The sequence below is a fragment of the Cherax quadricarinatus genome, chromosome 68 (genome assembly GCF_038502225.1).
Source record: "Cherax quadricarinatus isolate ZL_2023a chromosome 68, ASM3850222v1, whole genome shotgun sequence".
Taxonomy (NCBI): domain Eukaryota; kingdom Metazoa; phylum Arthropoda; class Malacostraca; order Decapoda; family Parastacidae; genus Cherax; species Cherax quadricarinatus.
The window spans coordinates 1,895,147-1,912,988 of record NC_091359.1 but is presented as its reverse complement, the minus strand read 5'-3'; the positions used below and the strand labels follow the sequence as shown (position 1 = coordinate 1,912,988).

At 47.2% G+C, this 17,842-nt stretch overlaps 1 protein-coding gene across 1 annotated transcript in view; it reads right to left on the bottom strand.

The window, feature by feature from the left end:
- The window catches only part of LOC128697854 (glucose dehydrogenase [FAD, quinone]-like), a 172,192-nt gene that overhangs the window by 107,654 nt on the left and 46,696 nt on the right, over positions 1 to 17,842 (bottom strand). The gene's annotated exons all lie outside the window — the stretch shown is intronic.

Below are 17,842 nucleotides of genomic sequence, written 5' to 3'. Positions count from 1 at the left end.
AGCAGCGGGGCGAAGACGACGACAGAGGTAAATTCTGCGTGCTCGTTGATAAAGTGGGCAGTCCAACAGAATGTGGCTGACTGATAATGGAGCTTGGCAATTCTCACAGAGAGGAGCAAGACGCCTCTCCATGAGATATCCATGAGTAAGACGAGTATGGCCAATGCGAAGACGGGAGAGAGTAGTCTCCCAACCTCGACACTGGTGATAAGAAGACGGCCAGTAACCTATACTCGGTTTAATAGACTGAAGTTTGTTGCCGAGCATAGTAGACCAACGTTGTTGCCAACGGGTGTGAAGGTGGGAAGATATTACAGCAAAATAGTCCGTACATGGAATACCTCTATAAGAAACTGGTAGGTCATGTACTGCTGACCGCGCAGCAGTGTCTGCCTGTTCATTGCCCTGTACGTCAACATGACCAGGGACCCAACAAAAAACAATATCTTTATGCTTAGTAAAGATGCGGCGTAGCCAAAGTTGGATACGGAGGACTAAGGGGTGAGGTGTATCAAATTTTTGTATAGCCTGTAAAGCACTAAGGGAGTCTGAGACAACCACAAATGATGACACAGGCATAGATGCAATACGGATAAGTGCTGTAAGGATGGCATATAATTCAGCAGTAAAAATACTAGCTGAAGATAGTAAATGCCCTTGTACGACGCTGTCCGGAAACACTGCTGCGAATCCTACGCCGTCAGAAGACTTAGAGCCATCTGTGTACACAGCAATGGCATGAGAATGAGAGTGAAAGTGGTCAAGAAAAAGAGAGCGGGAAGCGACCGTAGACAGTTGGGCTTTCGAGCAAGGGAGGGAGAAAGAACAGACTCGAACAGCTGGAACTTCCCAGGGGGGTAGGGAAAAGTGAGATGCTACATGTACATAGAAAGGTGGTAGTTGAAGAGAAGACAAGAGCGAATGAAGGCGAAGAGAGAAGGGACGGAGTAAGCAGGGGCGGCGAACAAATAAAGAATGTCTACTAATATCAGTGACCATTCTATAAATGGAAGGATTGCGGAGATCATGAGAGCGTACATAGTAGCGCAGGCAATGGGCATCACGGCGATCGGATAAGGATGGAACGTTCGCTTCTGCATAGAGGCTTTCGACAGGGGAAGAGCGAAAAGCACCAAGGCATAAACGTAATCCTTGGTGATGAATGGGGTTAAGGCTAGAGAGAGTAGCAGGAGATGCCGCTGAATAGATCTGGTCACCATAATCAAGTTTTGATAAAATAAGGGTGGAATGTAGGTGAAGGAGGGTTCGACGATCAGCTCCCCACGAAAGATGAGCAAGGGTTTTAAGAAGGTTCAGCCGGCTGTGACAAGTTGCCTTCAGAGAGGTAATGTGAGGTTTCCAGGATAACCTACGATCAAAGAGGAGGCCCAGAAACTTGACTGTATCACGTTCAGGGATACGTGAGCCATAGAGGTACAAAGGATGATCGGAGATGACAGAGCGTCTAGTGAAAGTGATTTGGTGGGTTTTAGTGCTGGAAAATTTAAACCCATGTGTGGTGGCCCAATTGGAAACACGGTCGACTGCATGCTGGAGAGAAACTGTAAGGAGGTGACAGTCAGCGCCTGCACAGGCAATAGCGAAGTCATCAACATAGAGTGATGACCAAATATTTGATGGAAGACTAGAGGCCAAATCATTAATAGCAAGGAGAAAAAGTGTTGTGCTCAGAACACATCCCTGGGGGACACCTTCAGCTTGGATAAAGTCCGGGGAGAGCACATTATTAACCCGAACACGGAAATGCCTGTCAGTTAAAAAGTTCTTAAGGAAGGATGGTAGATTGCCTCGAAGGCCTAAGGAGTGGGCTTGGGCTAAAATATTATACCTCCAAGTTGTGTCATATGCCTTCTCAAGGTCAAAAAATATGGCAATAACTGAGTGGTTATTCGCAAAGGCATTACGAACATACGTATCCAAGCGCAGTAAGGGGTCTATGGTAGAACGTCCCTTACGAAAGCCATATTGACGAGTGGAGAGACTGTTGTGTGTCTCTAAATACCACACTAAACGTCTATTTACTAGACGTTCCATTACTTTGCAAACTGCACTGGTAAGAGCAATGGGACGATAGTGGGAGGGTTCATGTCCCGTAGTGCCTGGTTTGCGGAAAGGGAGAACAATGGCGGATTTCCACAGCTGTGGAAGAACTCCTTGTGACCAAATAAGATTGTAAAGGCGTAATAGGACTGCAAGGGCTGACTGATGTAAATGTTGTAGCATACGAATATGAATGTCGTCGGGCCCAGCTGCCGATGATCGACAAGCTGAGAGTGTTGCCTCCAGTTCTTGAAGTGTAAAAGGCACATTATACTGTTCTTCTCCGAGAGAAGAAAAGTCCAAGGGTACTAACTCTCTGGCAGACTTTGAGGAAAGAAACGAGGGGCATAGATGGAGCCCTCGGGAAATACGGACCAGATGTGTGCCAAGTTCAATGGCAACGTCGAGAGGGTTTGCTATATCAACACCAGTGACCCGTAGAACAGGAGCCGGGTCAGGAGAGTATTTACCACTCAATTTCCTCACTTTTTTCCAGACTGCACTCATAGAAGAAGCAGAGGTGATGGTGGAAACATAGTCTCGCCAACAAGTGCGTTTAGCTTCACGGATGACACGGCGAGCGATCGCACGCTTCTGCTTAAAATCAACAAGTCTCTCAGCGGTTCTATTGTACCGGTACCTGCCCCATGCAGCACGTTTCAAACGTACTGCACGAGCACAAGCAGGAGACCACCAAGGCACGCACTTCTGAGAATGCCTGCCTGAGGTGTGGGGTATAGAATGAGAAGCTGCGGTATAAACTGATGTCGAGAAGATGTGTAGGAGCTCATCAATGGAGGATGAAGAAGGAACCTCACTAAAAGCAGTGAGGTGTGAGTAAAGATCCCAATTTGCCCGATCAAATTGCCAGCGAGGGCTACGGGAAGGTGGTGAATAGGAAGGAGAAGTAAGAATGATCGGAAAATGATCGCTGTCATGTAAGTCTGGTAGAACAGACCAGGTGAAGTCTAGTGCTGTGGAGGAAGAGCAGACTGATAGATCGATGCAAGAGAGAGTATGAGTACGAGGATCAAAATGGGTGGGAGTACCCGTATTTAAAACATGGAGGGGGTGAGAGGCAAGAAAAGCCTCCAACTGAATGCCACGTGAGTCACAATGAGACCCCCCCCAGAGGAAATGGTGGGCATTAAAATCACCAAGTAACAGAAGTGGTGGTGGTAAGGATGAAACAAGAAAGGCAAAGTCTGGGATAGAAAATGCTCGAGAAGGAGAGAGATATAAAGAACATATTGTAAACCACTTATTCAAGTGGATACGGGCTGCAGTGTAATGCAGCGAGGTATGGACAAATAGTTGACAGTACGGAATATCATTGCGTAGAAGAAGGGCACTTTCATTAAAGGTCCCATCTGAGAAAGGATCCGAAGAATACAATAAATTATAGCCTGAGATAGGTTGGAAAACAGCCGAGTGTAATTTTGGTTCTTGTAAGCAAGCACCAACAGGGGAAAACCTGGAAAGCAACATCTGAAGCTCACCCCGATTACCCCTGAGGCCACGGATATTCCACTGTAAATAGGCCATGATTGGCGATGAAGAAAATATCAGGAATCTGTAGGTAAAGGCACCTACGGACTAGAGGGGTTAGAAAAGTCAACGTGTGGTGGCATTGGAAGATGTTCAAGTAGCGAAGGAACGGAGCGTTGCGAAGAATGGGGTTGTGAAGATGGAGGAGAGGGAAGAGAAGGAACAGGAAGTGAATCAGTGTCCATTGAAGGTTTAGTCTCTGCAATATATTCTGAAATGGCTTCAAGTGTTTCTGAATTCAAAGATGTATGGGAAACCATATTGGAGATAGGAGGAGGAGGGTGAGTAAAGATTGGGACAGTAATGGACTGTACCAAAGTAGAGGGGGAGGGAAAAGTGTAAGGGACTGGAGATGAAGTGTGGGGGGGGACAGAAGAGGTAGAAACCTGGGAGGTGACAGAAGAGGGAGAAACTTGGGAGGGGACGGGGGTGGAAGGCATAGTACGAGGAGGAGGGTGAATCTCCACACTTGTAATAGAGCCAGAGAGAGGGGAAGAACTAGGTACAGAGACTGGAAAGGTAACGTGTGGAGGTGGAAGAAGGGAAGGAAGGGGCAAAGAAGATTTGAGCAATGTGGATTTTTTGGACTTCTGAGTAGAGGGGCGATTGGTATTAGGTGTCGTACGAGGTCTTGTCGATACTGGGGCTTGTGAGGAAGGACGCGAAGATGTGAGAACAGACTGAGTTGTAGTCGGGACGTCAGAGCCAAGGACAGCAAAAGGATTAGATGCCGTAATGGCTATGGGAGGGGTAACAACAGAGGAGGCTGCAGAAGATGGGACCCCAGAAGTGGGGGGATGTTTGGAAACACGAGAATAAGAAACACGGGGTAGTCTCCCTTGGAGGCGGAGATGAGTAACTGCCATAGCATAAGGGAGACCTTCTGCCTCTTTGAGGCAACGGATTTCACGTTCATTTAAGTAGACCTGGCAACGGCGGGAGTACGAAGGGTGAGCTTCATTACAATTAAGGCAAGATGGAGGTTGACTGCAAGATGTATTAGAATGGTTGTCGGCACCACAGACTGGGCATTCGGCCATAGATCTGCAATATTTCGCTGGGTGACCAAAACGCCAGCAATTTCTACATTGTTGCGGTGTAGGTATCACCTTTCGAACTTGTAACCGATGTCCCGCGACATATACAGAGGACGGGAGTTCTCGGCTGTCAAAAGTTAAACGAGCCACATTGCAAGGGTAACGTCTCCGCCCCCGGGCAGGAAGGACATAAGTGTCTACTTTGAGGATTGGGAGATCCTGGAGTTCCAGCTGTTCAAAAATGTCATTGCCACATGACTGGAAATTCTGTTGGACTATGGTATGGGGCAGAATGACAGTACCACTACAAGAATTGAGAGAAAGATGTTTTTCAATAGTGATAGGAGTAGTATCGATATTCGAAAGGAGAGAAAGATCATGAGCTTGGGTAGCATTCTGGACAGTGACGATGCGCGTACCACTCTTGAGAGCGTGAAATGAAATATCTCTGCCAACATGACGCAGGAGCGCTTTGGCAATACTATGGTCAGAAAGGTAGGCAGAAGAAGAAGTTGGTCTTAAAGTAAAGAATTTAGTCCATTGTGTGGTCCGAAACTGAGCGTGGAGAGGGAGTGCTTGACGTGTCGGTCGTTTCCGAGTAGAATGGGAAGGTAACGACGGAGCATCATCAGGAGATTGACGTTGGCGTTTAGGAGTAGGACCGGAGTTGGTCCGGCATGAAATGGGTGGGCGATTCGAAAATTGCCGTACCGTAGAGGGAGAAGCCGGAAGCATAGTCAAAGGAGAGCGGAGTTCAGACAAATCGAAGGAGTCAGTCGAAGCCCCGGTACCTGAAGCGGGTGAGGAAACAGCACCAGCAAGAGGTACAGGGGCATCAGGAGTGTCCGAAGAGTGGTCTAAACACAAGGCAGGGTCAGAATGGGGTGCGGTATCAAGAAGGGGCCCGGGGGTAGTGGTTTCATGGACTAGGGCTGCCATGGTTAGGTTACTCCTTTGCTTTTTGTTTTTAAGAAAAAAAAAGAAAGAAGAAAAGAAAATAAAAACAAAAAAAAGAATAAAAAAAGGGGGGAGCGGGGAGGAATAGTTCCCAGGAGGAATGAAAGGGCCGGAAATCTCCCTCCGCGCCCAAGAGGACTCGACACCGCTAGTAGCGCAGATGCAGCATGGAACCCGTGCCATACCCTACCCTTCATGCCAGTAAACCAGCAATCCGGGATAGCAACCTCACATCTGCCGAGCTACCTCGGTGGACAAAAGAGAGGGCGGCCGGATATCCGCCACAAAGCATACCTCCTTCAGCCACCACCCCCGGAATCCGAAAGGTGGCTTCCAGAGATACACCCGTCGCCCAAAAGACACCCAAAGCTACTCCGGGATACCGGAGAGGGATCGGGACATCCCTAGGCAATCCAGATTCCACGGCAAACTACGCCACCGCCAAGAAACCTCAACGGAATGGGATCGACCCCGGTGTCCTTTCCCCTACCTAGGAACTAGCGCGCCTGTGGGAGAAATCACGAAGGCTAAAAAGAGGAAGGGCAAAAGGGAGGGGTGAGGAGGAGGAGGAGGAATGGAAAAAGGGGAGGATGGGGAGGATGGGATAGGGGAGGGGAGAATGGGGGGTAATTAGGTTCGGTCTGAGGAAGAAGACCGACAGGGCTAATTCCTCAGACCAAGAGCCTCTTCACCACGCCAAGGAGCCCCCCTTGAAGAGGCTGCGAGGTTGAGAAACTGATTACTTCTTTTTGAACAGTCTTTCGTTTGTCATTGTATTAACCACTGACCTGGTGAAACGTCCACAAAATAGATGCCCAGATATTGCACATGTGTGTGATTCATCTTCGTTTCATCTTTTAGTCCAGGACTGAACTTTATCAAGTAGGATAAATACTCGATAAAGTCCAGTCATGGACGAAACATCGTAATTAAGGTTTCGTTAAACTATCTTGTGAATATGATGGTATACAATACCGAGAAGTTAGACAGGTGCAACAGTTTATCTTCATTCCAAAACGTTTCGCCCACATAGAAGGCTTTTTCTACAGAATATAGAGGCAGCAGAAGTAAAGACAATGTAATCAGACCCTCAGCCTGGAGAAGAGTTCTGCTCCATATTATAATCAAAACGAAGCGCTAAACCACAAGGGCTATACAGCGCTGCATAGTCTGGAACAATGTGAACCTGACCAACAAAATGGAGATTTGTATACTGTCAAATGTGAAGAGGAGAATTTTATTTTGAGGACAGAAGAGGCAGAGTCCACTAGTAGAAGTAAAAATGTAATCCTTGCGAAGCAGTGTAGCAACCTACTACGTTACGTTCCCTCTCATATCCAACCTTCTCACTCATAACTAGTGGTCAGGCAACAGTGCCTGACCAGTAAGTTCACTGCTGACCACCTCATAACTACGTCTTCGAGGCTGGTGGAATGACTGCGTCGTCTTTACATTGCTACTGCTTCTGTATTCCACTGGATGGTTTCTTCAGTCCTAATTAAGGACTGAAGAAGCCATAGTGGCGAAACGTTTCCTCTATGTCCTGAACTGTATATAAGTATCTTTTTTTCATATCTTGTCAGTATACCCATAACATTTTTCGACTGAAGAATCCTACTACATAGACGAAACGTTTCAGAATAAAGATACCAACTGCTGCACATGTGTCTTACTTGTCAACTTACACCATTGTTCATCCACACCCTGGCTGTCTACATTTTTTAAACCTTTTCCTAGTTATTGTAGAAAGTATACGTGTAGGGTGTTCTGGGGGTCAATGCCTCCGCGGCCCGGTCCATGGCCAGGCCTCGCGGTGCATCAGGGCCTAATCTACCAGGCTGCTACTGCATGGTAGATCAGGCAGTACGTCTGCGTGCTGCTGCACGCAAACAGACGTACGAACCACAGCTCCTCCTTGAAGACAGCCAGGGGTCTATTGGTAATCTCCCTTATGTATGCTGGGAGGCAGCTGAACAGTCTTGGGCCCCTGACACTTATTGTGTTGTCTCTTAGCATACTCGTGGTGTCCCTGCTTTCACTAGGGGTCTGTTCCACCGTCTGCGGAGTCCAATTCCTTGGATTAAAATAACTTCCCCGGCATAAGGATACCTCATACTCCTCTGGAGAGTCGGTTCATGAAGACAGAGTGGTTCTTCCCTCACAAGATGTATGCTTGGTGAAGTCAGACATTACACAATGCTGAATGAACGTGGGCCAAGGATGCAGACTGCAACACATGCAAGTCATCACTGGCTGCAGTATATTACAGATTATTATTATAATCAAAAAGAAGCGCTAAGCCACAAGGGCTATACAGCGCTGCAGGGTAGGGAAGGAAGCGAGGGTACTGGATGGCAGAAGGGAGGAGGGATGATCAGTAGGTTACAGAAAACAGCAGGGCAGGGGATAGTACGGGGGTAGGGGGTAGCAAGAGATTGAAGTAGAAAGGGCTGAAGGTATCAGAATTTGTGAAGTAAGTCAGTTGTTGTCAAAAAGTCAATGAGAGAGTCTGGATGAAAGGTAGGTCCATCAGCGAGAAGGGAAGGTAAAGAGAGAGCAGCAGAGCGAAGACGACGACGGAGGTAAATTCTGCGTGCTCGTTGATAAAGTGGGCAGTCCAACAGAATGTGGCTGACTGATAATGGAACTTGGCAATTCTCACAGAGAGGAGCAGGGCGCCTCTCCATGAGATATCCATGAGGAAGACGAGTATGGCCAATGCAAAGACGGGAGAGAGTAGTCTCCCAACCTCGACACTGGTGATAAGAAGACGGCCAGTAACCTATACTCGGTTTAATAGATTGAAGTTTGTTGCCGAGCATAGTAGACCAACGTTGTTGCCAACGGGTGTGAAGTTGGGAAGATATTGCAGCAAAATAGTCCGTAAATGGAATACCTCTACATGAAACTGGTAGGTCATGTACTGCTGACCGCGCAGCAGTGTCTGCCTGTTCATTGCCCTGTACGTCAACATGACCAGGGACCCAACAAAAAACAATATCTTTATGCTTGGTAAAGATGCGGCGTAGCCAAAGTTGGATACGGAGGACTAAGGGGTGAGGTATATCAAATTTCTGTATAGCCTGTAAAGCACTAAGGGAGTCTGAGACAACCACAAATGATGACACAGGCATAGATGCAATACGGATAAGTGCTGTAAGGATGGCATACAATTCAGCAGTAAAAATACTAGCCGAAGATAGTAAATGCCCTTGTACGACGCTGTCTGGAAACACTGCTGCGAATCCGACGCCGTCAGAAGACTTAGAGCCATCTGTGTACACAGCAATGGCATGAGAATGAGAGTGAAAGTGGTCAAGAAAATGAGAGCGGGAAGCGACCGTAGACAGTTGGGCTTTCGAGCAAGGGAGAGAGAAAGAACAGACTCGAACAGCTGGAACCTCCCAGGGGGGTAGGGAAAAGTTAGATGCTACATGTACACAGAAAGGTGGTAATTGAAGAGAAGACAAGAGCGAATGAAGGCAAAGAGAGAAGGGACGGAGTAAACAGGGGCGGCGAACAAATAAAGAATGTCTACTAATATCAGTGACCATTCTATAAATGGAAGGATTGCGGAGATCATGAGAGCGTACATAGTAGCAAGTATATTACAGAGTGCTTGTGAGTCTTGCTTTTCACGGTTAATCACACCTCAAGGCACTCGGCTATGTGACGAATTAGACATGCAATATTTGGGTATCTTTATTTGTAAACGTTTCGCCATCTAGTGGCTTTATCAATACAAATTCAAGGATATAAAGAGAAGACTGTAGAGTTATATAAAAAAGACGATGTAATCAGTTCCTTGGTATTGATGAAGAGCACCGTAGTCTTTAAAGAACTGAGCATTAAAATCACTAAATAAAAAAAAAACTAATATAAGGAAGAAATAAAAAAGGGACGTCAGAAACAAATAATGAGCTTGAAGATGAAGACAGATATAAATAAAGACTTTGGTTAGGAGCCAATGTAGAGGATTGTAGTGTAGGGTAATGTGAAGGCATGAGAGGAGAGTCAATTTCCATCGCAGGTTACATCTCCTCAACTGATATGGCCTCAATTATTATTATAATCAAAAAGAAGCGCTAAGCCACAAGGGCTATACAGCGATATGGCCTCAAAAAGCATACGAAGACGAAGTAGCATGAAGTGGGACGCTGCCAAAATAGAAGATATAGGTTAGATTATTATTAAGGGGAGAGCGCTAAACCCGTAGGATTATACAGCGCCGGGGAGATGTTTACCTGGAGAGAGTTCCGGGAGTCAACGCCCCCGCGGCCCGGTCTGTGACCAGGCCTCCTGGTGGATCAGAGTCAGATCAACCAGGCTGTTGCTGCTGGCATTCAGGCTTAATTCGGGGAACTGGAGCACAGATCCAATTCCGTAAATCAAGAGCCCCTCACCAACATCAAGGAACCTTCCCTGAGGGGATAGAGGGTAGAGGTGTCCTGGGATGAAGGAATATGAGAGAGTAAAGCGGCAGTACGTGAGGTTGATTTGATGTTTACTACTGTCACTGATGCAGGAGAAAGACTCAGAGGAACAATAAGTTGGTAGGGGGGTGTGGTGTCCGGGAAAGTTTTGGGCCCCTGAAGTATTGACGAAATAAAGGCTCAGTCGGGAAAGGCTGGGTGGATGGAGAAACATGTGAAACAGAAGACGAGGGAAGTATGGGAGAAGGCAAAGAGGTAGGAACGTCAGAGGTAAGAACTTCATAAGTGTAGGACACTGGGGCGATTGTGTGGCAGTGTACAAGGACTCGAGGGTACCGAACAGCTCTGGGGTAGGAAAGCATTCAGTGAAGTCTTTTCTGGAGACGAAGTTGAATCACTGCCACAGCATATAGGAGACCCTCCCTTTACCCTCAGACAACGGATTTCGTATTCCCATAAGAGAACCGAACAGCTGGAATATGCAGGGTGAATGTCTCCACATTATTATTATTATTATAATCAAAAAGAAGCGCTAAGCCACAAGGACTATACAGCACTGCAGGGCAGGAAGGAAGCGAGGGCATCAGGTGGGAAAAGGGAGATGGATGAGTAATAGGTTACGGATAACAGCAGGGTAGTGGATGGTGAAAGGGTAAAGGGCAGCAAGAGACTGAACTAGAAAGGGCTGAGGGGTGTGCGAAAAGTATCATCAGAGTTTGTGGAGTAAATCAGTCGTTGTCAAGAAGTCAATGAGAGAGTCAGAATTAAAGGAGGGTCCATCAGCAAGAAGGGAAGGTAAAGAGAGAGTAGTAGAACGAAGACGACGTTGGACGTAAATTCTGCGTGCTCGTTGATAGAGAGGGCAGTCCAACAGAATGTGGCTAATCGATACTGGAACTTGACACTGCTCACAGAGAGGAACAGGGTGCCTCTCCATGAGATACCCATGAGTAAGACGAGTGTGGCCAATGCGAAGGCGGGAGAGTGTGGTCTCCCAACCTCGGCACTGATGACAAGAAGACGGCCAGTAACCTATGCTCAGTTTAATAGAATGAAGTTTGTTACCGAGCAGAGTTGACCAACATTGTTGCCAACGGGTGCGAAGGTGGGTAGCTATTGCAGCAAAATAGTCCAGAAATGGAACACCTCGATAGGAAATTGGTAGGTCATGCACTGCTGACCGCGCAGCAGTGTCTGCCTGTTCATTGCCCTGTACGTCGACATGACCAGGGACCCAACAAAAAACAATATCTTTATGTTTGGTAGAGATACGGCGTAGCCAAAGTTGGATACGGAGAACTAGGGGATGAGATGTATCAAATTTTCGTATAGCCTGTAGAGCACTAAGGGAGTCTGAGACTACTACAAATGATGACACAGGCATAGATGCGATACGAATAAGTGCTGCAAGAATGGCATACAGTTCAGCAGTAAAAATGCTAGCTGAAGATAGTAAATGCCCCCGCACGACGCTGTCCAAAAACACTGCTGCGAATCCGACGCCGTCTAAAGACTTAGAGCCATCTGTGTACACAGCGGTAGCATGAGAATGGGAGTGGAAGTGATCAAGAAAAAGAGAGCGGGAAGCCACCATAGGCAGTTGAGCTTTCGAGCAAGGGAGTGAGAAAGAACAGACCCGAACAGCTGGAACTTCCCAGGGGGGTAGGGAAAAGTGAGATGCTACATGAACATATAAAGGTGGTAACTGAAGGGAAGACAAGAGTGAATGCAGTCGAAGAGAAAAGGGACGGAGCAAACAGGGGCGGCGAACGAATAAAGAATGTCTACTAATATCGGTGACCATTCTATAAATGGAAGGATTGTGTAGATCGTGAGAGCGTACATAGTAGCGAAGGCAATGGGCATCATGGCGATCAGACAAGGATGGAAACATTCGCTTCTGTATAGAGGCTCTCAACAGGGGAAGAGCGAAAAGCACCAAGGCACAAACGTAATCCTTGGTGATGGATAGAGTTAAGGCTAGAGAGAGTAGCAGGAGAGGCCGCGGAATAAATCTGGTCACCATAATCGAGTTTCGATAAAACGAGGGCAGAATGTAGGCGAAGCAGAGTTCGACGATCAGCTCCCCAGGAAAGATGAGCAAGGGTTTTAAGAAGGTTTAGCCGGCTGTGACAAGTTGCCTTCAGAGAGGTAATGTGAGGTTTCCAGGATAACCTATGGTCAAAGAGAAGGCCTGGAAACCTGACTGTGTCACGTTCGGGGATACAGGAGCCATAGAGATACAAAGGATGATCGGAGATAACAGAGCGTCTAGTGAAAGTAATTTGGCGAGTTTTGGTACTTGAAATTTTAAACCCATGCGTGGTGGCCCAAGTGGAAATACGGTCGACCGCATGCTGGAGAGAAACTGCAATAAGATGACAGTCAGCGCCTGCACAAGCAATAGCGAAGTCATCAACATAGAGTGATGACCAAATATTGGGTGGAAGAACAGAGGCCAAATCATTTATAGCAAGGAGAAAAAGTGTTGTGCTTAGAACACATCCCTGAGAGACACCTTCAGCTTGGACGAAGTCCGGGGAAAGAACATTATTGACTCGAACACGGAAATGTCTGTCAGTTAAAAAGTTCTTAAGGAAGGATGGTAAATTGCCTCGGAGGCCTAAGGAATGGGCCTGAGCCAAAATATTATACCTCCAAGTTGTGTCATATGCCTTCTCAAGGTCAAAAAATATGGCAATAACTGAGTGATTATTCGCAAAGGCATTACGAACATACGTATCCAAGCGTAGTAAGGGGTCTATGGTAGAACGACCCTTACGAAAGCCATATTGACTAGCAGAGAGACTGTTGTGTGTCTCTAAATACCACATTAAACGTCGATTTATGAGACGTTCCATCACTTTGCAAACTGCACTAGTAAGAGCGATGGGACGATAGTGGGAGGCATCATGTCCTGTAGTACCCGGTTTGCGGAAAGAGAGAACAATGGCAGATTTCCACAGCTGGGGAAGAACTCCTTGTGCCCAAATAAGATTGAAGAGGTGTAAGAGGACTACAAGAGCTGACCGATGTAAATGTTGTAACATACGAATATGAAAGTCGTCAGGCCCAGCTGCCGATGATCGGCAAGCTGAGAGCGTTGCCTCCAGTTCTTGAAGTGTAAAAGGCACATTATACTGTTCTTCTCTGAGAGAAGAAAAGTCCAAGGGTACTAACTCTCTGGCAGACTTTGAGGAAAGAAACGAGGGGCATAGATGAAGCCCTCGGGAAATACGGACCAGATGTGTGCCAAGTTCAATGGCAACGTTGAGAGGGTTTGCTACATCAACACCAGTGACCCGTAGAACAGGAGCCGGTTCAGGAGAGTATTTACCACTCAATTTCCTCACTTTTTTCCAGACTGCACTCATAGAAGAAGCAGAGGTGATGGTGGAAACAGTCTCACCAGCAAGTGCGTTTAGCTTCACGGATGACACGGCGAGCGATCGCACGCTTCTGCTTAAAATCAAGAAGTCTCTCAGCGGTTCTATTGTACCGGTACCTGCCCCATGCAGCACGTTTCAAAAGTACTGCACGAGCACAAGCAGGAGACCACCAAGGCACGCACTTCTGAGAATGCCTGCCTGAGGTTTGGGGTATAGAATGAGAAGCTGCGGTATAAACTGACGTCGAGATGTGTAGGAGCTCATCAATGGAGGATGAAGAAGGAACCTCACTAAAAGCAGTGAGGTGTGAGTAAAGATCCCAATTTGCCCGATCAAATTGCCAGCGAGGGCTACGGAAAGGTGGTGAATAGGAAGGAGAAGTAAGAATGATCGGAAAATGATCGCTGTCATGCAAGTCCGGTAGAACAGACCAGGTGAAGTCTAGTGCAGTGGAGGAAGAGCAGACTGATAGATCGATGCAAGAGAGAGTATGAGTACGAGGATCAAAATGGGTGGGAGTACCCGTATTTAAAACATGGAGGGGGTGAGAGGCGAGAAAAGCCTCCAACTGGATGCCACGTGAGTCACAATGAGACCCTCCCCCAGAGGAAATGGTGGGCATTAAAATCACCAAGTAACAGAAGTGGTGGTGGTAAGGATGAAACAAGAAAGGCAAAGTCTGGGATAGAAAATGCTCGAGAAGGAGAGAGATATAAAGAACATATTGTAAACCACTTATTCAAGTGGATACAGGCTGCAGTGTAATGCAGCGAGGTATGGACAAATAGTTGACAGTACGGAATATCATTGCGTAGAAGAAGGGCACTTTCATTAAAGGTCCCATCTGAGAAAGGATCCGAAGAATACAATAAATTATAGCCTGAGATAGGTTGGAAAACAGCCGAGTGTAATTTTGGTTCTTGTAAGCAAGCACCAACAGGGGAAAACCTGGAAAGCAACATCTGAAGCTCACCCCGATTACCCGAGGCCGCGGATATTCCACTGTAAATAGGCCATGACTGGTGATGAAGAAAATACCAGGAATCTGTAGGTAAAGGCACCTATGGACTAGAGGGGTTAGAAAAGTCAACGTGTGGTGGCACTGGAAGACGTTCAAGTAGCGAAGGAATGGAGCATTGCGAAGAATGGGGTTGTGAAGATGGAGGGGAGGGAAGAGAAGGAACAGGAAGTGAATCAGTGTCCATTGAAGGTTTAGTCTCTGCAATATATTCTGAAATGGCTTCAAGTGTTTCTGAATTCAAAGATGTATGGGGGACCATATAGGAGATAGAACGAGGAGGGTGAGTAAAGATTGGGACAGTAATGGACTGTACCAAAGTAGAGGGGGAGGGAAGAGTGTAAGGGACTGGAGATGAAGTGTGGGGATGGGGACAGAAGAGGCAGAAACCTGGGAGGTGGCAGAAGAGGGAGAAACTTGGGAGGGGACGGGGGTGGAAGGCATAGTATGAGGAGGAGGGTGAATCTCCACACTTGTAATAGAGCCAGAGAGAGGGGAAGAACTAGGTACAGAGACTGGAAAGGTAAAGTGTGGAGGTGGAAGAAGGGAAGGAAGGGGCAAAGAAGATTTGAGCAATGTGGATTTTTTGGACTTCTGAGAAGTAGAGGGGCGATTGGTATTAGGTGTCGTACGAGGTCTTGTCGATACTGGGGCTTGTGAGGAAGGACGCGAAGATGTGAGAACAGACTGAGTTGTAGTCGGGACGTCAGAGCCAAGGACAGCAAAAGGATTAGATGCCGGAGTGGCTATGGGAGGGGTAACAACAGAGGAGGCTGCAGAAGATGGGACCCCAGAAGTGGGGGGGATGTTTGGAAACACGAGAATAAGAAACACGGGGTAGTCTCCCTTGGAGGCAGAGATGAGTAACTGCCATAGCATAAGGGAGACCTTCTGCCTCTTTGAGGCAACGGATTTCACGTTCATTTAAGTAGACCTGGCAACGGCGGGAGTACGAAGGGTAAGCTTCATTACAATTAAGGCAAGATGGAGGTTGACTGCAAGATGTATTAGAATGGTCGTCGGCACCACAGACTGGGCATTCGGCCATAGATCTGCAATATTTCGCTGGGTGACCAAAACGCCAGCAATTTCTACATTGTTGCGGTGTAGGTATCACCTTTCAAACTTGTAACCGATGTCCCGCGACATATACAGAGGACGGGAGTTCTCGGCTGTCAAAAGTTAAACGAGCCACATTGCAAGGGTAACGTCTCCGCCCCCGGGCAGGAAGGACATAAGTGTCTACTTTGAGGATTGGGAGATCCTGGAGTTCCAGCTGTTCAAAAATGTCATTGCCACATGACTGGAAATTCTGTTGGACTATGGTATGGGGCAGAATGACAGTACCACTACAAGAATTGAGAGAAAGATGTTTTTCAATAGTGATAGGAGTAGTATCGATATTCGAAAGGAGAGAAAGATCATGAGCTTGGGTAGCATTCTGGACAGTGACGATGCGCGTACCACTCTTGAGAGCGTGAAATGAAATATCTCTGCCAACATGACGCAGGAGCGCTTTGGCAATACTATGGTCAGAAAGGTAGGCAGAAGAAGAAGTCGGTCTTAAAGTAAAGAATTTAGTCCATTCTGTGGTCCGAAACTGAGCATGGAGAGGAGTGCTTGACGTGTCGGTCTTTTCCGAGTAGAATGGGAAGGTAACGAAGGAGCATCATCAGGAGATTGACGTTGGCGTTTAGGAGTAGGACCAGAGTTGGTCCGGCGTGAAATGGGCGGGCGATTCGAAAATTGCCATACCGTAGAGAGAGAAGCCGGAAGCATAGTCAAAGGAAAGCGGAATTCAGACAAATCGAAGGAGTCAGTCGAAGCCCCGGTACCTGAAGTGGGTGAGGAAACAACACCAGCAAGAGGTACAGGGGCATCAGGAGTGTCCAAAGAGTGGTCTAAACACAAGGCAGGGTCAGAATGGGGTGTGGTATCAAGAAGGGGCCCGGGGGTAGTGGGTTCATGGATTGGGTTCTCCATAGTTAGGTTACTCCTTTGCTTTTTGTTTTTAAGAAAAAAAAAAGAAAGAAGAAAAGAAAAGAAAAAGAAAAAAAAGAATAAAAAAAGGGGGGATCGGGGAGGAATAGTTCCCAGGAGGAATGAAAGGGCCGGAAATCTCCCTCCGTGCCCAAGAGGACCTCAGCACCACTAGTAGCGCAGATGCAGCATGGAACCCGTGCCATACCCTACCCTTCATGCCAGTAAACCAGCAATCCGGGATAGCAACCTCACATCTGCCGAGCTACCTCGGTGGACAAAAGAGAGGGCGGCCGGATATCCGCCACAAAGCATACCTCCTTCGGCCACCACCCCCAGAATCCAAAAGGTGGCTTCCAGAGATACACCCGTCGCCTGAAAGACACCCAAAGCTACTCCGGGATACCGGAGAGGGATCAGGACATCCCCAGACAATCCAGATTCCACGGCAAACTACACCACCGCCAAGAACCTCAACGGAATGGGATGGACCCCGGTGTCCTTTCCCCTACCTAGGAACTAGCGCGCCTGTGGGAGAAATCCCAAATGCCAAAAAGAGGAAGGGCAAAAGGGAGGGGTGGGGAGGAGGAGGAAAGAAAAAGGGGAGGATGGGGAGGATGGGATAGGGGAGGGGAGAATGGGGGGTAATTAGGTTCGGTCTGAGGAAGAAGACCGACAGGGCTAATTCCTCAGACCAAGAGCCTCTTCACCACGCCAAGGAGCCCCCCTTGAATAGGGAATGTCTCCACAGTTAAGGCAAGTAGGAGGTTCGCCGCAGGATATAATCAACTGCACCACACCTGCCATTTAGCCAGTGATCTACAATACCTGGCAATGTCTGCAATGTTGAGGCAGTCGAAGGTCAGTTTGGCTCTGTTGCTTGGATAACGTCTTCAATCTCAGACAGGACAGATACAAGTTACCACTTTAGTGGCGGAAGTTCTGGAGCTCAAGTTGCTCCTTGATGTTAGAGACATCATTATGTAAAAGATTAAAACACATGTGCAACAATTGGGTATCTTTATTAATGAAACGTTTCGCCTACACAGTAGGTTTCTTCAGTCAAATACAAAGGGAGCAGTAGTAATGAACTTAAGATGATACACAAATAACCCGACGTTTCGGTCCGACTTGGACCGAATCGTTCCAGTCACGGTATTGTGCCTTTTTTTTGTTATTAACTAAAGATGATGTAATCAGTGCATCAACCAAGGTTGGACTGATTATATCGTCTTCACATCTCTACTGCTTCTGCTGCCTCCTCTGTACTCGACTGAAGCAGCTAACTGTGTGGGCGAAAAGTTTCGGAATAAATTATAATCAAATAAAGCGCTAAAGCGACAAGGGTCATGCTGCATTTCGGAATAAAGATACCTAACTGTTGCACATGTGTCTTATAATCAGAGTAAAGGGAAACAT